General features: G+C 36.7%; 1 protein-coding gene and 1 long non-coding RNA gene across 6 annotated transcripts in view; one reads left to right on the top strand and one right to left on the bottom strand.

Moving 5' to 3' along the window:
* DLC1 (DLC1 Rho GTPase activating protein) overlaps positions 1-26586 on the bottom strand; it is a 216991-nt gene that overhangs the window by 58028 nt on the left and 132377 nt on the right. The window lies entirely within an intron of this gene.
* On the top strand, positions 11153-26147 carry LOC122180477. 3 transcript variants are annotated; one of them, XR_006179097.1, is made up of 3 exons: positions 11153-11284; positions 14511-14570; positions 25558-26147. It is a non-coding gene; the product is annotated as an uncharacterized LOC122180477 (long non-coding RNA). The 3 variants fall into 3 exon arrangements; XR_006179098.1 differs by having other exon boundaries at positions 14508-14570; XR_006179099.1 differs by lacking the exon at positions 25558-26147 and adding an exon at positions 15042-16679.

Below are 26586 nucleotides of genomic sequence, written 5' to 3'. Positions count from 1 at the left end.
AGAAGGCTAATATAGAGAGAAGTCTGAAAATAAAAGTCAAACACTGTCTTCTTAAATATAGAAAACAATGGATGTACAAAATGAATGTAAGTTGTGAGCTTAATATCCTGCAAGTTAAAATATAGTTGTATGCCTCCTAATCACCATGTCAAGATTTTCTTCATATCTTGCTTAAAACTTCCCTAAGATCTTGTCCTGTCTTTGGTTCATTATGCACTAAACCCACATACTCCTTGTAGAATACTTCATGTATGCTCTGGAAGCCTTTCATCCAAGTGCTGGCCTTAAACCTGACCGGACACCTGAATGAATGTGCATGGTGAATGCAAACAGATAATTCAGAGATATCATGTGAACCTGACAGTGGAAAAAATCTTTGGCAATGTTGCTCCCAGACTGGTCAAGGAAGAGGTCCAGAATTCCTGACTCAGCCTAGAGTACTCACTTAGCCAAATTCCTCATTTAGCCCTTCTAATCCTGTAGGGAGACATCAGTAAAGAAATTGCATGCATGTATACAATAAAAAGGGAGAAAAGGAAAGGATGGGGTATAAAGGAGCACCAGTTTCTGCAACCTCAACTTTGAAAGCATTTTGTTCTTTTGTTTAACCAATCCTCAAGCTCGATACCAACACTAATGTACCTGCATATAAAGACCTGTCCTTGATATGCAAATGCAACTAGAGCAAACTAGTTGCTAGCTGTGGCAATAGGCATCTTTAGAGAACTATGTATTTCATGTCAACTAACACAAATCCACTGAACATCTGCTTCCTCTCTACTTCCATTTACCGCAGTTTGCTCCTAACCTCCCAGGGAATAGATAGCACCCATTTTGGCCAGCAGTGAAGCCAAGGCTGCTGCTCAACTCATGCTATAGATTTTTCATTTGTGGATACTCATTGGAGACTACTCTATAAAACTGTTTTTTTCTTTTTTTCTTTTTTTTTTTTTCATAAGGATAAAAGAGTCTCCTTTAGTATTTCAGAAATGTCTGCCCCATAATCAAGTTCTTTTAAAGATGGGAGGAAAGGACACAGATGAATAAATTAAGGAACAATATTAAGTCATTAGCTTCATTCCTTTAGAGAATTGGATTAAAAAACTATATGCCTAGTATTTCCATTTGCAATCACAACCTTCTGTCCAGATAACAGGTTGACTAAATCTTAATGGTGTTTTTGCTGCAATGACATACCACAACATTCCTACTCATTTTTGCAGCCAGATTAACTGGTTTCATTTAGTATATTTTGTATAAGTAGCATGTAAAATAAGCGTGAGAACATTTCATGATTGCTATTATTATTTGAAAGGAATATATCTAGCATTAAAATCCATGTAATTGAGACAAAACCTTTCAAAATTTCATCGCAGACTTTCAAGCCACATCATAAGCTAACAAATAAACTGAACACAAATCTCAACCACTCATCTTTTCTTTATTTAATACTGATTAGCAGCTGGTTTGGGCTTTCGTCAAGACTGTGGGAATGAGTTAACAAGCTTAAAACAAGCATTTCCACTGCTGATTTGCAGTGTAAGTTGTCCTCTGTAATTTAACAGCCGCATCAACAAAATGAACACTAGCAAAATAGCATCAGAAAATGCATTCCTTCTCAGACTGCTGGTGCAGGGAATCTTCAGGTTAAGGAGAAATAGGAGAAATTCCTAGGAGAAATCCGGGCCAAATTAACAGTGCTTCCAAGTGAATCACAAGCATGTTCTTCACTGAACAGAGAATCAATCTTTTTCAGAGGGAAAGTAAGCCTCACACAGTTTTTTCTGTTTCACAAATAATTATATCATTATGTATCAGTAGGAATTAAAACAGAAAATGCTGTTAAATAAAATAAGTGTAATGAGGCTGTTTAGAAATTTCAAATTTTCCTCCACAGCATCAAAGATTTCCCCAGGTATCAAACCTCCCTTGCCTTCACCATTTCTGAGTCAGCCGCTTCTTGTTACTGCCAGAAGACAACATGACTCTTACGTGTATGAGAAGCACGGAGACGTCATCATACATTATGCGCTGTCATCAGCAGCTAATGCTAACTGAGTGAGGTTTATAGGATGTTATGGATGATTAGAAACAGGACATTGTACTCGTAAACTAGGCCTAATGTGTGCAGAAAAGTTTATGCTGCAGCTGAGAGGCTTATGAAAATGATAGTAGGGCTCTGAAAAAGAAATGAAAACTCCAAAAATATTCAGTTTGTCACTAATTTGTGTTGAGTTTATTGTATACTAAGATGAGCCACGACTAATGAGAAATTTTTATTTTATTCTGCCTCTGATAGATTTTGCTTCCTTTAAAGAAAAGTTAGTTTTCCTCCCTCTCTCTGTTTTTTTCTTTATTAATTCTAGGGCTTTTAAATTTTGCAAGTAGTTAAGTGTATTATATAGGTGCTGACTTGTTAGAAAAGTACTCACCACAAAGAATCACTACATTCTATGTAAAGAATTCTCAAGTAAGAATCAGTCTTACTAATTTGTAATCACTAATTTGTACTAACTCTAAAACCCTTGCCCTTAATCTTTCATCCAGTTGCATAATGCCTGGATACTAACTCGTTCTTTATCAAGATAATCACAATTTTGGAGGATTTCATTCTACTGGTCATTCCTGGACTTTGATATCAAATCTACAATGAATGTAATGACCAACAAGACTGGGACCAAAGAGAGATCTGTACGGTTGAGACTGCTAGATTGGGTGTTCTGTACTTTTCCCCATAGCTCAATTCAAAATAAAGAGCTCACAAGTCTAGTCAATAAATCAGCAAGAGAAGCAGAGGGACAACATATCTGACATTTAGACTTTAAGCAGCAAATGACTCCAGGATGTTTGCTCATTGTGTACATTTCCCCTCTTTTTTTTTTTTTTAAATGTGTAATTGTCACGAAAAAAACTGCCACGGAAACTAATATGATGCAAAGCTCATTGCTGAAAGAGTGGTCTATTAATTAGATATCTTTAGAAAAAAAGGCTGCTCTATGATCATGAGATTAAGCTGAGCCCTTGAGATATTTGAAGTTTGTTCTGTCACTATCAGATAAATACAACAGAACATGCTGACCTGCAGAGGTTCATGACTAAACTGTTTGCAAGGTTAAAAAGAAAGGGAGAGGAAAAGCCTTGTTAATCTTCTTCATTCCTAATTTTAATAAAAAGTAAATATTTTTGTAAAAACATTTCAAAGGTTTCCACTTTCAGCTATGTGGCAGGTCAAGATTAGGGAAAACCCAAGCAGCTCTTAAGGTTAAATACACTATTTGTCTCTGTCTTTCAAATTACATCTGAGTATATTTTGCAGATAAGTTTAGATAGGGTAGAGCTCAAACTCCTTTCCTTTGACTTTTTACCCAGTAAGTTCAGAGAAATACTTTCCTCTCATTGCAGGTACTCAGCTCAGTTCTCAGAAGCAATAAAATATTTTATTACAAAAAAGGTGTAATGATTCGAAGGTCCTATTCCATTATTGATACAATATTTTGCAACTAAAATAACTGCTCTAAATGGCATTTCAGAAAATTAAGAAGACTTCAAAGCACTATTAGGTATGCTTTGTGGATTCTATACTGTTTACCACATGAAATAATTCAGATATTAACTCATTTATCAGCCTCGGTGAAAAGTGGGACATTTTACTTGACATCTGGTAGATCATTTGCTTAATGTACTTTTATTCTGAGATATTTTAGCTACTATGATGATTTGCGTTATATTATGGAAATTCAACTTTTTAACTATGATTGGGAACACAACACTGTAATGAAGGCAAAGTTCATCTATTCAAAGACTGAAGATAACTTTTCTCTTTTCAGTCTTGTGCTTGAATGGTTCCCCTAAGGTAGATATGGTGACAGTGGAATTAAATTTCATTTTCCTTAACATCACTGTATTTATTCATCAGGAAGGAAGAATCTATAACGTCACACAAGAAAAATAGTATTTACAACTTCTACAGATAAATCTTTTCTAGACAACAGAGGACTAACTCCCTCCCACTTGATTTTTAACATATTCAGAATTCATAATTTTGTATTTTAAAATTTCAGCCTGGGAAAAGACTGTGTAAACATTTGAATTTATCTTGAGTAGTAGATTCACATCTCAGCTGCTGTGAGCTGACAGAATGCCAACATCATTAAAAAAAAAAAAGAATTATTTATAATGATTGACTTTCTGAGTCAGAAAATCTTTGATTTTCTTCACCAGCAAAAGAAATAATAGAGGTGAGGGTGGGCAGGTAAGTAGGTTTTCATCTTAAAAATATAGAAAGATGTGGTGGGGAGAAAAGATCCCAACAAAGGCTTCTTCCATTAAAAGTTGCAAGGCTGATGGCCAGCTGTCCTCTCTTCCTGGGGGCCCCCAAGAACCACCCAGCCAGAGACTCTCCTGGTATGGTCATTGCCACCACATCAAAGTGGATTTCAGACGACAAAATAGAAAACAACACCAACTACCAAAGACAGTGTTTCCCTCTGATGTGATGTGAAGGGAATAAATATCTCCTGCTGCCTCCCAGCTCCAAAATGACCAGCAGCATTTGCTGTCCCTTCTTTCTGCAAGGAAAGGCAGCACAGCTGACTGGTGGACCTCAGGAAATGATCTGGCCATACAACCCAGGAATGTGGTTAGCAGATGTCGGGGAGTTGAGTGCCCCACAGATGGCTCACACATGTTTTCCACTTCCATGCCCTAGTGCTGTGCTGTAGTTGGCTTGCCACTGCATTGTCTAAGCAAAGTGAGCAAGCAGGGGTTTAAAAAGAAGAAAAAAGAAGGAAATATTGTACTCCACAGGTGCAAACTCTACAGCAAGGGTAATATTTGAGGAGATTACCAGAGAAATTGTGTCAGTTCATTTGGACAGGGTATAAGCTGCCACAAAGACTGCTCTCCACAAGGATTGTTGTCTGGCCCTGCAGTCAATACATGGCTTGAAAAAGTGATTTCATCCCTTTATCCAGAGAACTGTTTCCACTGACACTATTTAAGCCTGGACTTCAGAAGAAAGTGTTTGGTACTAGCCCCTGGCAAGAAGACTTACAACTTATTTCCAGTCTTCGCAGAATTTTTTTTTCTTCTTTCCTATTGTACCACCATCCTTCTGGGAAATGGGAAGTGGGAAGTGCAGTTAATCCTAACTGTAGGAGAAAGCAGATTCCATGGCTTTTTTTTTTTTTTTTTTTTTGGTAAGCTTAATTTAGGAATAGTTCTATCCTGTAGCAGTTGGCAAAATGTTACATTCAGTAGGTAACTGATAGCGTATGTGGTTCTCAACTCGTAGGATGTAGTTATATCCTGCCACAGTGTGGTCAGGAAAGATGTCTATTCCTTTTATCCAAAAGTTTAAAATTAAAAGCTATTTGTCACCAACATGACAGCTATGTCTCTTTCTGAATGGAAAATAAAACTTGAGTCTGCATTTTATAAAAGTTCATATAAATCTATATGAACTCCTGGCAGGGAAAATAATCCTGTATGTATGTCAGCATTCCACAGCAGGGTTTTAACAAAGATCATATGTTGCACATTGGAAAGCTAAAACACAGAAATGCTGCAGTTAAAAACAAAAAGCCCTGCACTTCTGAAGAATGCAGCCTAAAAATTATTGATCTAAACAGCTGTCCTGTGCATGATAGGCAGTAAGGATCTAGTTCACACAAATAAAACATAAAATACAAAACCTGCTATAAGAATATGTTTAACTAAACAGGTCTTTGTTTTTGCACAGTGTACATTGTTCCTAATCACAGCATATAGATTATTACATAACTTCAACTTTTTTACATTGCTAAAGTGGTTAATACAGTGTGCCCCCAACACTCAACTGCAAAATTAGTATTAGCATCAATGATAAAATTACCTATGAAACTTGACTACGGAGAATTTTAGTCTAGTCATTATTTGATTATCTTGTACCAGATTTATAGAATACACTTGCCAGAGCATATCATGATGTTCCCATTATCACACGTGTAAGAAATGCTATTATTGATTCACAGAATGACCGTATTTTAATTCATAATGATAAGGAACTTTTTGACAGATCAGATGATGTTCTAGGGTGATGCATGAAGAGAACAATAATTAAAACCATGTTGTCCTTTTTTAAAAAATTTTTTACTGATTGTGAAATTTCTAGAGAGCTTTGGTATCTGAATTTCTGTATTTGTTGATAGGAGAGGAAAAGCAGAGACAATAGCTATGCATGTTTGTTCAAAATGCCGTGCAAATACCATCTTTTTGATGAGTTTGGCAGTAATTCAGTTTACTGATTCATGCCTTTTCAGCCAATTAGTGCCTGTTCTGGCAGTAGGTAGATGTTGCAATGTGCATGCCAAACTCTTAGAATGGAATCTGACAGTACAGATATTAATTCGCAGCCATGATTGAAATCTAATTCATTCTGTATTTCAGTTTTTCATTATAACACATTTGCCCATAAAACACAAAAAGCTGAAAGCAGACACAATACTTGATCTCCTCCCTCCTCAGGATAAAAGATACAAGTCCACTAATAGACTGGATGATCTGACAAAGCAAGTGACTCACATACTGCAATCTGGCACATTTATGCCTTGTGGCTGCGAACTTCAAGTTTGTGAAAAGATCTTGGCTTTAATATCACTGCTTTTAGGAGATGGTTTATATTTTGTGTCTTTTCTGGTATAATTCTATAGAGAAGTACAAGAATTTATAAAGTTTGATTTTTAGAAAAATGCAGTTATGTAAATAGTTAAATTCTGAAAGCTTTACTCATTACTTAACCTCAATTAATTAAGAGAGAGTTGTGACTGAATTTAGATTTAGATTCTTAGTATTTTCCCTCAAAATTTCTCTGAATATTTTTTGTTCATGTTTGGATATTTAGTGAACATCTGTGTTTGGAGGTTTGTTTTGGTGAAGAGTTTTTTTTTTTTTTTTTTTTTTTAAACACAGTTAAACGTAAGTAGCATAGAGATAAATAACATTCCTGCTCAGTGAAAATACTCCTCTATTGCTTCTGTACGTGACTTGGCCCAGGGCTGATAATTATTCCCTCTGCATCACAGAAGTGTGTAGCAGATATTTTATGGATGCTTAGAACTGGCAAAAAAAAAAAAGGAAAAGGGTGGGGAAGGAAGGACAACAACATCTTTTTGTGACTTGGCCCTTGAGGGTTTGCCCTGACTTGGATACCCTTTGAGGGGATCCACACAGCACATTCATGTGAAGAATCCCTGTGCCAGTTAGTCATTTAGTGAAGTTAGAGCCACACTTAAGCCAACAATGAAAGTAATGCCACTCAAAGGAACAGAGGCTTTATAAGGAGCTAAGTGTGGGAGCAACAGATTGGGAACTGGGGAATAAGCCAGTAAGTAAATGACCAAGCTCTAGGTGGAGCTTTATTTTAGATTTGTCTGTTCATGAGACACAGAACAAACCTAGAGATTGCTACTTGCCCAATATCCATTTTGAAAGAAAAATAACCAGCCTTAACATAAAATAGTGAAGTTACAGCACAGAAGTTACAGCTGCTATGCAGACTCCCTGCAAACAAAAGTCACAGACCCCCTGAAGTTACTGAGTTGAAAAAAAAAAAAAAAAAAAAGGAGCTGAGTTTTAGTCCTCCACATTTCAGGAGAGATATTTAATCCATATTTTGCTGAGGTGCATTAAGAAACTGCAACTCAGCTATACTCATCTGCAACCATCTGCACTTACAATGGATGTGGCCTGACCGTGTATCAGCTTGCTTATTCATACCTTCCTCTCTGCCACCTGAAGGGGTTTGAACCTGTGCCTTTCAGGATTAACACTGATTGAGCTTGAGTTTTCCCACTAGAGATTTCCCATACGAATACTAAGCTTGCATTAAACATGTAAAAGCTTGTGAGCTGTGAAGTGCCATCACCCATCTGTGTGCTATCCAATAGGTTGTGAGTCCAGTGAAGTGCAACTGGAACAGAGGTGACAGAGAGTTGTGAGCAATGTGTCCTGAGCTGCTTTATATATGTGGTACAGTGCAAGAAACAGTATGCTTGTCTGAATTATCTTGGATTAATACCATAACTGCTTGGCTACTCTGTAGTAACATCACTGCTGTCTCCTGTTCTGCTTTCTCCTTAGGACTGATGACTAAAAAGAAAGCTTACTAGCTTTGTTAAAAAAGTCTACACCAGAAGAAAAAATATTTCCTAATTCAAAGTGAATAAAGATTTTCTGTTTTAGTGTAAAGTATATATTTCTCCCCAGACTCTTACTTTGCTTCATTCAAAATCCATTCCCTTGCTGATTTGCTTTGATGGTTAAAAATTATAGTCTTCAAAGTCTTCAAGGTTGTGGGAAACTCTGAAAAAATCGTTGTGGGATGATTTTAGGTCAGGCATGAGAAGAACAGTGTGGGGAGAAAGATTTCACAATAGCATATGCTACTTTTTAGCAGTTATCTGGGGGTAAAACAAAATACTGCATTGATACAGGACGATTTCCACCACAGTGTCACTCCCATACTTACAAGAAACGAATTTGAGAAATTTTGATTATCATATCTTTTCTACCCCTCTGAGTCAGAGCTTCATTCCTAGCCAGAGCACACAGCTGACATTCCCATGTGAAATCAATTTAAATCCTAAATGTTTTCTAGTATCCAGTGAATGAAACCAAATGCTGACATTTTATTTTGGCTAATCTTTTCACGTATTTCAGAACTCAGTGTAGCAGCACAGATGAAAACAGGCAAATTGTTTATGTAATCAATAAACATTTCTTATTGGAATCAAAAATAAAAGCTGAAACATTTCCTATTCACTTCTCTTGGAAACGTGTACAAATAGATGAGAAATAAGTGGAGTTAGACTTTGCTAACAAAAATCATGGTTTAGTTTTTATCTAACTAAATAAGCCTTTAAGAATAAAAAGACAAACTCTGCAAGCTAAATGAAGCTAACTCTCATTTTCCAGAAGTCTGCAGTGCAACTCTGTGGCTTGGTTGTATCTTTTAGCCAAAAATATCCAAGATAATTAATAGAATGTCTTTCCGTAGTGCAACAGGCCAATACATATTCAAGATGCATATGAAAGCAGAGATTGCCATTAACTAGTATTTTATACTGCAGTTTCTGGAATAAATCCTGTTTTTGATATTCATTGCTTTATTCACTGAGCTTTAAAGTGGGATATGTTCCCTTTGAATGAGATCCTCAATCATCATCTTTATGGTCATTTTCTTATTTCATGCTTGACTCTTCCTAGCCACAAAGCTGAAGTCATTTTTTCACAGAGAACAGAAGATGTGGGACAAAATGCTTTCCTAACTTCAAAACAGTCAACTATGGTTTTGAGGGCTACAAACCTGGACAGAATTCTGGTCAGACCTCTCCAGAGCAGGGAAACAAAGCAGCCATTCATGCCCCAGAAAGCCTTTTGTCCCACCACCAGGAAGAGACAGACAGACCATACGGACAAATGATGGAGGCATGATTTGGGCTTGCATGCAAGCAGTAAAACTGTGAAAGTCAGTCAGGAAACCAGAAGCCTGCAGAAGGGAAATGGTTTGCACTGGTGTTACAGTAATTAGTGGAAACCCTGCGCTGCTCAGATGATCGGTGCAGATGATCTCTTCTGGCTTCTCTACTACAGCCAGAAAGGCAGTGCTTATAGGGAAGCAGTATTCGGCCACCAAACGTCAAACCAGTGCTGCAAGGAGGGGAACACCAACTCAGGAGTTTGTTTCTGGGTTCTTTTCTCACTAGTGTGGAAGACAGCTCAGACAGGACTTGCTATTGTGTTGGTGAACTGACCCTCTGCTAGCTGAGTCTGTCCCTCAATGCCTGTGGCACGCTGAGCTGCAGAAGCAGAGAAGAATAAATCATTTCAGAGGCAGTCTCTGTGGCCTGATGGAGAGGCTGATAAACAAATCCTGTTCCGTTCAGCAGTTTAGTGTGCAGACATACTTTTTGTATGCCTCAGGCTATGGGATGCATTGTTAATAATAACTTCAAAGTCCTCTATGGACATTTCAAACTGTTGTCTGTTTGCATCCATTTCTTTGGTCATTTGGACACTTTTGAAGTGCTGGCCAGTGGTATGCCAGCAGTGCCAGCAATACAATCTATGCTACTGTTTCATGGCACTGCCACCATGTCCCAAATACTCCTGCCTCCTGTCTTGGCATATCAAGTGCATTTGTTCGTGTGTGTTTACTGAATCAAAAGTTCCCTCTGCTGCTTGGTGTGCCTTGGAAGAACATCTTTGGCAATAGTTTCTCTAATATAAGCACAGAATGCTTGTGTGCTAGACAACTGATTAATGGCTACTTTTGGGAGGTGGGGATTGTAATTATTAGTACTTTGTTTTGTATCTAATTACATCATCCTTTTTGCCTGGCAAATTATTTTTAAAATGGCTTATGAGGAGTCTCAAAGGGAAAGGAGTTATTTGTTTTGCTTATTTAAGAAAGAACATTTTTAAGCATAGACCATATAAAAAAAAATCCTAGGTTCATCTGACCGGGCTTATTGCTGCCTGACAGAAGGTCTTATATTACACTACAAAATCCATTGTGAAGAGCTTTGCAATAGAACTACCAACATATACTTCAAATATTTTAACTGTGAGGCAGAGTAATTGTGGATCAGCTTGCAGTGTAAACTTTACTTTGCATGACAGAGGTGCTAAGCAATGTATTTACACAGACAACAATTAGAATGAAGAAAATGGCATGGAGAACAGAAAATGACATGGAGCTCCCTCATTATAACAAATACTGATCCTGACCCACTGGCAGCAGTAAGCCAGGGAAGGGAGGAGATATTTCCTTTGTACTTCTGACCAGATGCTTTAACATCTCAGTGGTGCTCATGTCCTGAGCATTTTTTTCCTACCTGTGTAGAGACGGATGTAGTTTCTTGGCCATTTAAAGCTGATATAAATGAGATCTGGGACCAAAATGTTGCCTCCTTCCTCTGCTTTCCATCCCCACCTATGTACTCCCATTCCTGCCTTTGTTCTTCCACAGAAGTTCACAAGGCCACACAATGACTTGGATCAGGAATCACCAGGGCTGAAAACTAATCTGCTAACAAACAAATAAACAAAAAACCAAATCAACTCTGTCTCCAAAAACCTGCACCATTTTTCAGTGAACTCATTTTCCTGCTCCAGCTCAGCACTTGGCAGCACAAACACTGCAGCAGCACAAAGGCAGGGATGGGAAGGATGCAGACTTGATTTACCACTCTTACTAATCTTCCAAGTCAATGACTCTAAAGAAGCACAACACGTCGACTTTGGGGTGAGTTATAGGCCATTTCTTCACTTTCCTGCTCCTCCAGCTAATATTAGCCAAGAAAGCATGTGAATTTGCAACAGTAAAACTGCCCTGGATTATGTTTATCAACTAAGATCTTTAACAACTTCTGCATATCTGTTCACTGGTAAAGCGATCTACTTAACCCCTCCACACTTAGATTTTACGCTGTTTTAGAAACACATCTTTCCTCTTTCTGTCATGAAAATTTCTTGATGAACATAGAGATGTAAGATTCTCCTTTCTCTCCTCTCCTTATCTAACATCTCCACTCCTTTTATTACAAAAGCTATCTCAGTATGGCAATGGCATTATAAAATAGTAGGATGTAATTCAAGAGACTGTCGTTGTGCTCCCCTTTTGCTTAAACATGCTTGATTAATATTTTTAATTAATCTGCATATCTATTCTTTTCTAGTTCATTTTATGTCCTCATACAAAAGTAGTCATTAAATTGTGCCATTCCCTCAAAAACCTGTAATTTTGTAATCTAATAGGTTTCTCAAAAGAGCCATACTCAAATAAAGCATAGAATACTGTATCTTACAGGATTGCTCACCATCATTACAGTATTTATTGTAGGTCTAACAAAATAAGTATCTGTTGATAATGTGAAAGCCTCTGTCTTAAAATACATAAATATAAGCCTCTTTGTTTCAGTCAACATCTTTCAAGATTAAGCAGCCGGATTTCATACCAGCTGCTTCTACTAGTATCTTCTCTCACCCACAGAAGGGACCGGGAAGTGTCTTGGCTGCAGGTCAGGAGGATAGTGACTTACCTACACAACAACATATGTGCACTGGTGTGCCATTTTCAGCTGCCAGATCTGGCCTTATCATCAAAGTTCATTCAGCAGAAATAACAATTTCTAATCTGTGCTGAAGAGAGGAGTATACAAATACCCAGGCAGGCTGTTAGGAAGGGAAGTCTGAGGAAACATTAGGCAAGACTGGGTATTCTGACCAGTGGGCTGAAGTAGTTGGTACTTACTAAAGGAAATATTTTAAAGGAAAAGTCAAAATCTGGTTACGTGAAACAAAACAGGAGTAGCAGGAGTAATAAACGGGGGAAAATGCACAGCTGCATTTGCTGGATTGTTTTTGAGCACACATTTGACAATCTGATAGAATTTTTAGTAATGTTTGGTGTGAAGTGTTCTAATTCTTCCTGGAATTATGAGGTACAACTCAACAGAGAATTAGTAGTAGCATGATAGTAAAGATAAAAATATATATTAAGAAAAAAGTTCTTGAGACCAGAAATTGCACATCACTGAGGAAAATAGATAAATAAGACAGCCATAGTTGCAACAGGAAGAGTGGGTAGGTTTGAGAACAGGCATTTGGTAACTCAGAGATGTTGGATGCAAATGAAGAGAGACATCTCCACATTCTAGAGGGCAAACCTCATAAAGGGGAAACAGATGAGCCTTTGGAGAAGTGTCTCTGCCTCTCCACTGGGTAAGGGGCACTGAGAGTACCAGCTTTGTAAGTTAACTGATTGAACAGCCTAAAGATGTGTGAGATGTAATATTATGCTGAAACTTATAACCTCTTATTTCTTCTATTTGTACAAAAATTATCAAATATAGTAAATGTTCAGATTTGCAGCTGTGCATTGGCCATTTCTAGGCACCTCCAAAATCAGAAACATCTCTCAGTACCATTGTACAGATTTTTTGAAGTTTCAATATTCTTCACTTTTTTCTCCCCATAGCGATGATACAGGAAAGGCATCCTGAATTCTTTAAATAGGCTATTTAATTTATGAGCAATTCAGTATGAACACTGTATGTAGGTATGAGTTTTCTGATCAACTTCCAATTGATTATGTTATTAAATGTCTTTCAAAAATGCAGAAAGGCTTGAAGTAATAATAGAAAAAAGGACAGACAGTGGTGTCTGCTAGTACTTCTCAAGCTGATCAGTGAGGCTGGGTGTGTGAGAGAATGCAGCTGCTAACTGACATTCAAGTGACTGCAAGGAAGGTGTGCCGGAGAGTGTCAGCAAGACCAAAAGGAAGTTGAGTGATGAAATGCAGAAACATGAGGGAAGGTGATAGCTGATTACAGTGTAAGCCTAATAGGGAGCTCTGTATCAGGGCAGAAATGTCACAGAAGAAACTGCAGTGAGTGTCTTCTGTTTTTTCAGTCCCACGCATGAAGAATACAAACAGAAGATGTTTCAAAACAGCTTAAATGTTCAGCAACCTGACATAAAGAAATTCCCCTAAAGCACAGGTCTTAGTAAGGCCATTAATTCTTCTCATAAAGCATTGTGAAAAATAAAATTATATTTTGTATGTCCTATGATGGTGTAAGTAGGGTGGGATCTGGTCAAAATAAGAGTGTGGTGGAAAGAGGATCTCCTCCTCATGAGGAGTGGCTAAAAGAGCTGGGATTGTTTAGTCTGGAGAAGAGGAAGATCAGTGGTGACATTATTGTTCTTTACAACTACCTAAAGAGACCTTGTGGTGAGTGGGGTTGACCTTTTCTCCCGTGTAACTAGCAATAGGACTAGAGGAAATGGCTTCAAGTTGCACCAGGGGAGATTAAGTTTAGATATTAGGAAGTACTTCTCCCAGAGAGTGGTCAGGTACTGGAATGGGCTGTCCAGGGAGGTAGTGGAGTCATCAGCTCTGGGGTGTTCAAGAAACATTCAGATGTTGTACTGAGGGACATGGTTTAGTGGAAGATAGTGGTGCTATGTGGACGGTTGGACTAGATGATCTTGAAGGTCTTTTCCAACCTTGTTGTTTCTATGATTCTGTGATTCCATTTTATGATTCATACAGTTACAGCAGAGGAGTGTGCTGGCATTTATTTCACATTAAGCAAACCTCAGCCTACACTACAGAAAACAATGGTATGACAGCTAAACACGTGATCAGTATATGTTATGATTAGAATCAGCTTGTTTTCAGAGAAACATATTAAAAACTCTGGAAAACATTCAGATTTTCCAAGCAATAGTCTCTAGAAAACCACCATGAAGCACCCGTTCTATCTACAGAAGGAGAATGCAGCTTTCTTTGAAAAAAAAAAACAAAATCAAAAAAAATCAAGAATCAGGAATTATAAAGGGAATTATTAGCCTCTGTAGTCAGACCTTTTATGAAATATAGACCAAAACCTTATCCAGTGATTTCTGTATCAAGCCTACATTCCAGTAACTTGTTTAGACAGTAATTATGCACTCTCCTTTAGCAGATGGTGTGCTGCTGTGGAAAGCTTACTCATGTTCATCACTGGATATTCTGCTGACCCAAGGTAAAGATCTCTACCACATCGAAAAGGAGTTCTTCAGACTAGCTTTTTCCTGACTGTTTACTATCTGGGACATCTATGATATAGATTTAAACCTGGTTCTCACTTTTCTAACCAAAACTGGAGTATGTTTGACTCTTAGCTGAAATACTAAGGGCACAATGGCATAGGCTGTTTTCATGTCAGTTCACCTTGAGCATTCATTCTGTCCTTTTAAAACCTTTCAAAAGCATTTGATAAATCACTTTGAAAAGACCTTTTTTTGAGTTGTTCTTTTCATAAGAATCCAAAATATTGAAAATTATGTCAGGCACTTGTAGTTTCTGTAACAAATAAAGATATTGAATATTTACTGTAGTTAAAAGGTTGATACTCATGCAAAATCTGTAATTTTTTAAATTTTTCTGACCATTTCAGAATATTTCAGACTACGTTTGTTCTTTCTGTAGTCATAGCCTGTTCTTTATTATATAGTACAGTGGACAGAAAATGGAAAGAACTCCCATAAAATGTTGAGATTGTCTGAAGAAATCAACCCTTCTAAGAAGATGCTCTTCATGCAGTATGATCAAGAAGAAATTTTCTTTTATTTTCACTGCTTTATCTTGAATTTCCATTATCTGATTTGGCATGGCTGCAGGCTCGAAGGCTATGAATTCTTTGATACATAAAAACTACATTACATTACAAACATATTGGGAAGGGTGAAGGCTGGCCATTCACAAAGACCCAGGAAAATGTTACTTTCAGAAATTGTTTAAATCTACTAAAGCACAATTTTTATAAAAATATCATGTTTTTATACAGGAAAGATTTAAAATGCAGAAGTGTTTTTGTCTTAGAAAATAAGAAGCTAACTAATTAAATCAGTTTTGTTCCCCATGCTTTGGTGTTTGTGCCTAGATCTCTTCCTTGTGTTTAGAAAAAACTGTCCATGAAACAGTCATTTACAGTCCCAGAGGTATGGATTTTTTTTTTTTTTTTCTTGTTGAGGAATGTGACATTCTTTGCAAAGTAGAAACAAATGGTGCAGATTCATCTGCTTAATAAGGACTGCTCAATGAAGGGAGTCTGAGAATGTTGCAAATGCCCGTGCATTTTAGAAATATATTTTTAGAGCAAGCTGAGAGGTGCTTGATGTGTTTTGTTGTGAGATATTGGTAGTGTGATGGTATCATGATGTGGTCTAGGTTAATTCTAAACTTGGAATTCTTTTGGTTTGTTTTCCGCATTCATTTTCTTCCTTCCTCAGCGAAGCTATTTCCTTCCAAATGGTGTTTAAATTGGTATAGACTAGCCAGAGCACAGTCTGGGCTGGTTATCAGCAGGCCTCACAACTGGAACGAGTGTCTCTAGATTTCCTTATCCACCCCCCAGCAGTTACTGTCATCAAAGCAACTGATCCTAGGACACAGATGAATAGTTGCTCTTAGAATAGAAATCTGCAGCAAGGTCAATGGTGTTCAAAACAATCTGACCAACAGCAGGAAATTCCCTCCAAGATTGCTAAATCTTGTTTACAAGAGATGTCTTTCTGCAGGATATACCCGACCCAACACTCTGCTAAGAATGTCATGTGACATAGCACATTTTCATGGGGAGTCTCAGAAAGCAGATAGGATGAAGTCCTGGCAAAATTCCCACTTCCTTCAATGCAACAGGGTTTCACACAAACTTTCATTAGAGAAAGGGAAAAAAAAAATCAGTATTGAAAATCAGTCCTGTCAGGTGTTGTCAAGGCTGGCAGATGTACAGGAGCAGAAGTTGGCTTACAGAGCTTCCTTTCATGAGAATGGGTTGTAGTTAAACCATACTGGACAGACAGATATAAAATAATCCTGAACGAAACTATCTGGGAATAATATTCCCTGGAGAAGTGTGGGTTAGAGTGAGTGAGGGCTAGAGCACTGGAACAGCCACATGCTTTCGTAGGAAGGCCAGCACAATAGTTAATCACTTGTTTCTTGTTGGAAAGAAATTACTTATTCACAAGTTATGAGATCAAGAAACCTGGAGGACATCTCTGTTAAAAACCTTCTAGAAATAATTGTGTTTCAGAAAATCATTATTTGGTCATGACTATTTTGCAAATAAAAACAAAGGCAAAAATCAACAGAAGATTTATCATTTATACATATCCACTCTATACTATGTACTGGCAATAATTTTCATCTACTAAAAAAATTAATTATGTTTCAAGAAACAACGAATAAAGCCTTCTATTTTTTATGCATTCCATATGTACAATCATATTTTATCTCTCCAAACTCCAATCAATAATTCTGAATTCCCACGGCTCAGTTAAGTCACCAACACTTTTCATGTTCTCAAGAGTCATTGAAATGCCTAGCGGAAAGCACTGACGAGTACGCTCTGTTTATAACCACCAACATACACTTTAGCAAGTCATAAATGCTTAACACAATTTACTCATTGCCTGAACTTTTAAAAGTCTAGCTATTCACATCCATTTAGTGTAGGTGTAATAGCTCTGGATGTTAGTGTGACAGTGTGGGTAAGAAGTTATATAATGTCTGAAAGTCTATTAAATGAAACAATCAAATTCTTCTCTGCCATAACCACTGCATATTCTCAGTGTTTGGTTTATGTCCTCAGCAAAAATCTGTAAGAATTATCCTTTATCTTAAGGGATAAGCGCAATCAATCAAATGGAAAGAGGACCACAGGTGATGGACTGCTAAACTGACACTTTTTCTCGACTCTCAAAACATACATGCAATCACCAAATTCATAAGTACATGGCTTAGGATTCTCCTTAGATTTGATTCTTGTTTTGCAACTACATCAGTAACATAAGAAGAAAGGAAATCTCCAAAACAGGAGTTACGAAGCTGTGCCATAAATACAAACACTGGAACGCAAACTCTTTAGAGTAATATTCAAGTTCTACCCCAGACATCTTGCACATGCACACATCTTTTTGCATAAGTGGCTCTGCAGTATGGTTTTAGGAAAAATCAACTTGGTGGCATTTGAAAAGTCATACTCTATCATGAACATGTGGCTTTCTTTTTATTTGGAATAACAAGAGACATAAGATAGTATTTATACATTACAGACCACATCTAATAGAGGAGTTGTGACTTGCCAAAGGTCAATCTGATTTCACCCTTTTTGTTTCTAATTTCTGATTACATTGCTCTCCAGCACACACTGCTAATGTGTCATGGAGATTAACTTGCATAAAAAATGATGATATCAAAAGCCTCATGACAAGAATGTCTTCCTATTTCTTAGTCTAAGGACAAAATGTCCATTAGTGCCATTTTATAAGTTTAAATAAAAATGATCATTTTTGAAAAAAATTGTAGATTACAGATTGTAGATTATGGATTTAATGAAGTATTCATTATATATCTGAAAAGAAACAGCTTGGGTGAAACAAATTGTTAAGTGCATAGTTTCAACATATACATGACCAACTGACTTCATCTCATGCCTTCTGTTTCTGGCCTGATTCTGCCAACAAATTTAATTTCACTGTGATCAGCGCTTACGTGTAGGGCATGCTCAAATTTATTTGTAGGACAAGTTTTGTGCTTGTAAGGAATTACTCTAGATTCTGTATTCAGATGCACATAGTCCAGCCCCTTCTGTACTCATTAAAAGACAGACATAAAATGAGCTGCAGTTAGAGTCACTGCTTGCAAAATGCAAGCCTTCATACTTGTAGTTTCAATTCTTGAATTGTATTGTGAAGAATAAATACTGTAAGAGTTACAGTTTTCCTTTAGGAATGTCTTTGGCTGTTACTTCTGTCTTCTTTCTGGAAGGAAAATTCAACTTGATGTATACACAATCATTCTGCTAACCAAAGTCAGCACTAATCGAATGATTGTAACTTCCTTGAATGTGTGAAACAATGCATATATATGAACAAAAAAGAGCAAAATAAAGAAATGAGCATTCTTCATGCATCTATTTCCCTTGAACATTTTAATAAGTGTTTATGCTGTTTCTAGACTGCTCCCAGGTTGTACTAATGGCATACAATATGTAACATTTGCTATTGGTCAAAAGCCCTTAGCTTGTCTTGTGACTTTGTAACTGAATTGGATGACCTGACCTTCATAAATAAGAAGGAATAAGGATATCTTTCAAACAAGGATAGGGTGGAGAACACTTTAGGGAGTGATATGGACAAGAGGAAACAAGGAGACCTATTTAAAGTCACTGCTTGTCCTCTTTAGCTGAAGAAATATATTAGGTTACAAATAGAAACACTAGAATTAAAATTATCTGTTTTCCTTCCTGAGTAGAAAGGTTTCTTGATGTGTTTTACATAGAGATTTATTTTTCTCAAGATATGGAGATTTCTCCTGTATTGTCAGAAATGTCTTTTTTTTTTTTTTTTTTTTTTGTGAGTGCTGCAATTATTCAGAAATAAATACACTGCAAAACCTGTCTGTGAGTTCCTGGAGCAGTGCTGACTCAGAGATGGGCAGCATTTTGCCATCCTGTACATACTGATGAATCCACCAGTTGGACTGCAGTGGGCACTGGGTGATACCAACATCAGGAACATATGTGCAGTGCTATGTAAAAATATGTAGCACTTTTCACTGCATTTACTTTACTGCCTCAGTTCTGTATACCAGATGGGAGGTGAGGAAGGAGTTCAAAGGACTCTTGTTATTGTCCTCTCAGGCACAGTTATGCTTGATGCATTGCAATCTGAGCTACTCTCTCATTTCCCATCACTGCCCATTACAAACAGAAGTGGTCTTGCAGTTCTGATGGGCTGCTCAGTCACAGGCGTGCAGCCACTTTCATTACTAAGAGATTTGCCCACAAAATATCTTCTGGTATCTTGCTTACTAATCAGCCTACTACCTTGTGTCAGTCTGTGTTAATGGCATATGGGCAGTAAGTGCTGAGGCAAAGATTCCTCCTGTGCTTGAAACATCTGCCCGCTCTTGTTCCTTCCTATTGATACCCACGGGACTGCTGTATCTATCTAGGCAGATACACGAGACTCTGATTTCTTAGCTTTTCAAAACTTCTTTCTCCTTGCATCTGGGTGCACATGCACAGAAGCCATCTTAATGCAAGTAATGTATTAACATAGGAGTTGTCTTGAGTAAAGACCAAAATACCACATTTAAAGGGGAAAAAAAATTATATAGCAAAATACAATGCAGAAAAATATACATACAAGAGTAGGAATCATGCTAGATAGGCACATTAGAGTTTTAATTCAGTACCATAATGTTTTTCCTATCTGAAAAAACAAACAAACAAACAAACAAACAAACAAAAACTAGGAAAAAAAGCACTTTTTAAAAGTTTTTTTTTTTTTTTTTTTTTTTTTTTTAAAAAATCAGTATTTAAATTGGATGTCTTGACTCCAGACAGCAGAAATCAATGATTTGGTCCCAGCTAGCGATGATCTCGCAAAATGATGATTTTATTTATTTTTTTTTAACTGCACAAAAATTATGACCTTCTTTATAATTTAGTTTTCTTTTTTAAAAGTAAGAGAAAAGCTACTGTTGTAATAACAGATCCACTCCTGGTCTTGTTTGCAGTTGGGCATAGTTGTGAAACACACCAGCTTTTGGTGTTATTTTGAAGAAAAGTTAACCCTAGCATGGTGCTATCTGATCTTTTTATTTACATCTAGTATAGACAGATAAGGAGCATTCCATCTCTCAACATCCTGGTTAAACTTAAACACAGTTTATATCAATCAGACTGGTAACTGCATATTAAAAAACCTTTAAATGTTTTTAGATAAAGGTTGAAACTGAAGTCAGTGTGTATTAGAAAAATAATAGTAGCAAAAAGCTTTGTTGTTGTTATCCAGAAAGTTTAATCGCACATTCGATATAAAGAAAACAGATGTGCAGACACTACTCAAGGAAACAGGGCACCTTTGATCTGCTGCTTTCTGCTGCTCACTCACAAAGGACAGTTGCTTCCATTAATGAGGCTTTTCTACTTTATTAGGTTCACTGATTTCATGTGCCCAGAGCAGGAGGGAAATAGCACTACTCTGTAAGAAACCACTTTGATATCTTGTAAATAGAGCCGTAAAGCACTCATGTCACTTAATGCTATAAGTACAGCACATTTGTAAATAGCTGTTATGAATGCCAGTGGTATTTAAAGCCTGTGAATGGTGAGAAGGAACAAAGGTAATGAGTTGTTTGATGAGCTGATATTTGTTTATCTGTAAGGAATGAACTCAGGTGAAATAAGAAAGAAATAATTCTTCTGAATGAGTCCAGGTTCATCAGAACCACTCTACAGAAAACTAAGCATAATTGTACCTAAGTGAGAATGATTTCTGGTATACATTTAAATAATCATAAAAAATCAGAAAAGATGGTTAAAGAAGTCAGGAGGTGCCTATATACTCCTACTACACTTACAAGATCAGTGTAGTATGTATTTAGCTCATCTGGTTATACAGTTCAAGAACTATACTGTTTGCACATAGTGTCTCATAATTGTGACAGTCCATAAAAAATGTTTTTTGGAGAAAAAGTGCCTAACTCCTGATAATTTTAAAATCCAGAAAGATGCTTGTAGAGTTTTAAAGGCCAGTTTCTCATGTGTGTTATGTGACACAAAAGTGCACCTGTTCATAGATTCTTACTAGATGCTACAGTTTCACCAAGTAGAATAAAATTAATTTGCATTTCTGTTTGCCTAATTTGTTAGCTACAGCTGAAATACTGTAGTTAGATTCTCAGTTTTATTGTTAATTCAGAACTGTTAATTGTTATTTTTAATTGGTAATTGTTACTGTTAAGAATTTAAAAAGTGAGCTCTTTTCATTGTCCTCCAATAAATGCCACACTTTACCACTTTGTTAAAGTGCCTTGCATACCTGTGCATGCAATTTTCAGTTTCTCCCTTTAATTTCTCTCTATATTCCCATGTAGCTGTCTGCTAAATACGTATACAGTTTGTGCATTTCTTTATTTACCTGCAGTGACATTTCAATTTGCTATAATTTCTCTAACACAGCAGAAATGTCTAAAGCATGCCTTCAGTTCAAATTAATTCACAAATGGCAAAGAGGATATATAACTCAAAAAAACTGATCTTGAATCTCCAGGAAGTTTATTGTATTGCTACATAACAAAATTCAGACCTGATCTTTAATGCTGCTCCACCTTTTTATGTAAGGTTGTTTCCCATCCTTAATTTCTCATCTTTACTTATACCCATTAGAACGTGAGTGTACATGTTTGGGTCTAAGATATTCAGGTGCTCTTCTCATGTTGAGTTTGTGGGGTAACCTGGAAAACCCCCACCTTCAAAAAGATGTAGGCCAAAAAATCAGAGCTAGGTTTGTTGCGGTGCTTGCTGCTAGCTTGGCTAGGGCAGGCTTTGCAGTTGCTCTCTCTTCTTGAAAGCAGAAACCCTGTCCAAAGTGTGGTGGTTAGCAGCATGTCCCCACCCACTGTTACCACTGCAGAACTTGATACCACCTTGGGCAAGGTGGTTTCTAGAGCAGCGTGGAGTTTTACTGCTGTTTATACCATTCCACTGAAGTTAAAGGGACTTCAAATGAGCTGAATCTTACCAAGGCACTGTTAAAAGACTCAACTGCAAGTGAGAATAATGTCAGAAACCTTTTATTATTATGTACTCACACATATATATGTAGATATAAAATGAAAAATTTCTCAGAATCAGCTTGTGAACTGCCACTGACTAAGGACTGAGTTAGAGAGAGGTGTTAAGAAAATTTCCTCTACCCCCATCCGAGACCATGCTCAGATACTGTGTGCCTTCACTGGGAGCTGGAAGAACTTTCCTGGGACAACATTACTGCACATGCATGTTACTGAAAAGCAGGAAGAAAGAAGATCCTGCTTTTCTGGAAAGGTCAGCTTGATGTTAGCTTTAGGAGGTCAAAACTGCTGGCTGCAGAGATTTTTCTTCTCTGCCTTTTCATGGACAGTTGCATATCAAAGTTGAGATTGTTTTTTCTGTGCACATACACAGAGTACTGGAACAGCAGCAGAAAAACACATGGAGCTTCAAACATGAAAGAACTTTCTATTTTTTATTCTGAAACAGAGACGAGGAGAACTTCTCATGTATTTCCTAATGTTATCGGAACTCTACTTATGAATATTTGGTGCAACTCCACTAAAATGAATGATGCTCTCTTTGCTGAAAATTTCAGTTTGTTCAGTACAGGCTATGGCATGTGCCAGACTGCGTGTGAGAGAAAATGAAAAATATTTTGGAGCAAGACTCTCTTCAACACCCAATACAATATATTAGGATACTTGGTGTTCTCACCCTCAGTTCAATTGTGAATTATACTAATATCTCCTTATTTTTGAAGAAAATTCTCATATGACTGAGATTTTTGTCTTGTTTATGAAAAGGCTGTTTTAAATCATATTTTCTGCCTACTATAATTCTGCACTGTCAGGCACTCATTGTCCTATATCCATAAAATCGCTGCCTTGACATAATATATCAGGCCTTTGGATAGAAAAAAATGCATCTTGTAAACAAAATTAACACTGAAAAGAGAGGGAAAAAAAAGTGGGAATACTTTCTGGATAAAAATTAGTTTCAGAACACTGCTTTAGTTTAGTCAGAAGTAAGGTTTACAGGATTACTTCTATCCCTCTAAGACCATAGTTTTTTGAGAGGTTGTAAACACTTCATGAGAATTGTTTTGAAAAGTTTTGGTTAAATGCAAGAGTTTATCTTACTCAGGCAGATGAGAACCAGTTTCAGTGTAGGAATTTTATTTCCTTTATCCTTCTTCTGAGAGAGTCCTTGGTCTTATGTTATTCATCTGGCTTCCTTCACAAAGCTGTGCTGGGGCACCTTCCCACTAAAGCATCAAGGTTGTGCCACAGCCCAGCAGTTTTTCATGCTGTCAGAGGACTTTTAATGCACAGTAAGAGACAGCTGATGGCAATTAACAACCTGAAATTTGCAAATACAGTTTTATGGGATTTCCTGTAGGAGTGATCACAAGACTTCTTGCTTTCTGCTTCAATAGCAAGTGCTTTAAAGTGTGTTTTCATTCTGCTTTTAAATTAATTATATGCCAGTGTTCACACAAATGCACAGAGAATGACAACAAATCCACATGGACACATTGTTTCTGTTGCCTAATGCATGGGGGAAGCCAAAAACCAGCTCTGATGATGATTTACAAATGCAGAAAGAATTGAAACAGAAGATAAAAATACTCACTTATTGGGTGTAAAATGTAGGTTGTTCTTCAAGAACTGAAGTAAATTTGTTCTGGCTTCATGAAATAATTCCTGGTTGTTTTTCATTTGTTTGTTTGCTTGCTTTCCTATTTTCCTGAATAATATATTATTATGGTACTCCATGCTTCTTACTAAGCATTTAAGATGAAATCAGCAGATACACATTCTATCCTAATCTGCTTTGAAAATACAGGAAAATATCAGTGGAAACTCTGGTATATTCCCATAGGCAGTTAGACAGATATCCCTCCTTCCCTTTGTTACTATCCAAGCCTTTTTAATTCAATGAACTGTGACCAGTAAAAAGGTAAGAAAAAAATAAATAGCAGAGAAGTATAAGATGTACAGTATACCCATGGAAATACAACACATTAAATACCATTGTTGCTAGCATTTTTACAAAGATAATTTGCTTAAAAATACTTTTTTTCAATATAGATTTTCCTGCTGATAATTCTATGTCTTGCTTATAACACATTGTACAGTGTAAAATATTTCTCCTATTTAGGAAAAAAGTGATCTGCACTCATTGCTGTGAATCCTCTTTCCTCAAATAAGTCCTCATCCACAGCACTGTCACTGCATTAGAGATGCATTAGAGGGTGCTCAGCACCTGTTCCAGGCACTGCATGAACACATGGCTATTGCCAGTCCTTGTCTTGAATAAATTTGTGCCAAATACTGTGAATAGACTGCTGGCAGAAAACAAAAATGATAGGAATGAAATGGTGTGAAGCACTGAGGACAAAAGGAGCAATGGAGTGAGTGATCTTAAATGCAAGGGGCAGAGAAGAGTTAAATCCCTGTGGAGATTTCCCCAGGTGGTGGATACTGAAACCTCATGTTTGAAATTACATCTTGCTGTGGTAGCTCCAAAGAAATGGAACCAGATGTGATCATCATTACCCATCAGGCCACCATGGCAAGCTAATTTTGCCAAATAGCCCAAATATACACAAAGCTGTAATGACCTTTAATTCCTAACAGCTTCAGTAGGTCTTATTAAAAGCAGTCATGGGCTCAGGGATCAGAAACTACCAGTTTCAACTTTCAAATGGGCTGTCTAAGGATGCTAACCCTGGTGACATTAAAATATAAGATAAATAGGTATTATAAATAGTACTAATTAAAATATGGAAGAAGACTACAAACTTATGAAAAGAGAATTAAAGCTTCTTGTTAATCATTTTTACTTTTTATAGTCCAAGGAACAAATGATAAAAGGAGATTGTTGTTATTTCTGTTTTTAAACGCACAGATCTGATGGAGTGATAGTGAGAACAATATAGGAATTCAGATGATGGGATACCAGGAAAAGAATTCGATTTTATGGTCACCCATAAACTTCACAGTGACAGTTCAGTGCAAGGATACAAGTTACAAGCTTCTTATGTAGGCTTGTTGAATTATTTCTATTTGTGGTTGTTGCACAGACTAAGAAATGTGGACTATCTTTTTATTGACCTCTAAAATCTCATGAAAATGCCTGTCTTGTTCATATTATGCTGGACAACATTCTTTCCTTAGTGAAGTTATTACTGCATTCACATCAGCAAAATTCTTTGCTTCTAGTAGGACATGAGCTATTTAAATTTGCTGCAAATAAAAACTATTTCCATTTGAGATCATCTAACTGTATTACTTCATGTCCAGTAGATGTTACAAAATAATTAGAACATTTTCTATGCTAATTTCAAGTTAACAATATCTATTATTAAAGGAAAAAAGTCAAGATGGTTAATTTCTAATCTCTCTTTTTTTCTCAGTTTCACTGGCTGTCCACCATTTCAGCTGTTTTGCCTATCTGTTTGTCAAAGAAAAAAGATCTTCAGATGATTATATCATCCATGGTTAGCTTCAATAAGGTTAAAACATCATGAAACAGAACCATGCATATACTTTGTGACACTTCTAAATTTCTTACAGGTACTGAAGACATTTACTTTTGTAATGAGAGAGAGAAGATATTTAATATTTTACTATGTCAGAACAAGTGTTTAAAGCGCATAGATGACAAAATATGGCAATAAGAAATGGAACAAATTTTACCAAGTACTTTCAAAGAAATCAAATTGGAAAGTGACTTCAAGTTCTCTTTAAACTGCCATGAGTGGGAAATAAGCCAAGGAGTCTGTGTTTCTATAATACTTGTGCTGATGCCAATGATAAATATTTGTGCAGTCCTGCTTGAAATAGCTGAGTGCTTGCTTGAGGGTCTCAGCTGACCACAGAAAATTTTATCTTCAAAATACTTGAAAAAATCACATTAAAGAAGCTATTACTGGTGTATGAAGATTCAGAAAACAAACATCTGAACTCTATAAATAAAAATCAAATATACAGATTTCTCAAAAAATGTGCAAGTCATTGAGTGAGTTTTTAGGACATTTAAAATGCAAAAGGCTACAGTTGATTATAATAATCTTTCTGGCATTAGAAAAGGAACCATGGTTGTTCCATTAAATCTCAGATGCAAAAAGATGAACTTGCAGTCCACCAAAGAAGAGCTCTCAGTGGACTCTGGACTGACCTCCAAACTAAATCTAAAGGTAAAGGAAGAAGCATTAGTAGAGATCCTTAAAAATTCCAACAACAGGATTACTTTTGCTTAATAATGCTTCTTATCGCATTCACTTCAACTCATTTTTGAAACCAAAAGTCTGATCAACAGTGCATACATATACTTGTGTAAGATTATTGTATGTAATATATATGACAACATATATTACACTGAGAAAAAAAATCTCACAGAAAAATCATCTTCCATTTCTTAACTGATACAACTTTAAGAAAAA

The sequence above is a fragment of the Lagopus leucura genome, unplaced genomic scaffold (genome assembly GCF_019238085.1).
Source record: "Lagopus leucura isolate 7727_CA_CO unplaced genomic scaffold, USGS_WTPT01 Super-Scaffold_100004, whole genome shotgun sequence".
Taxonomy (NCBI): Eukaryota; Metazoa; Chordata; class Aves; order Galliformes; family Phasianidae; genus Lagopus; species Lagopus leucura.
Note: the sequence above shows the minus strand (reverse complement) of the source record. Positions and strands in the feature narration are given on the sequence as shown.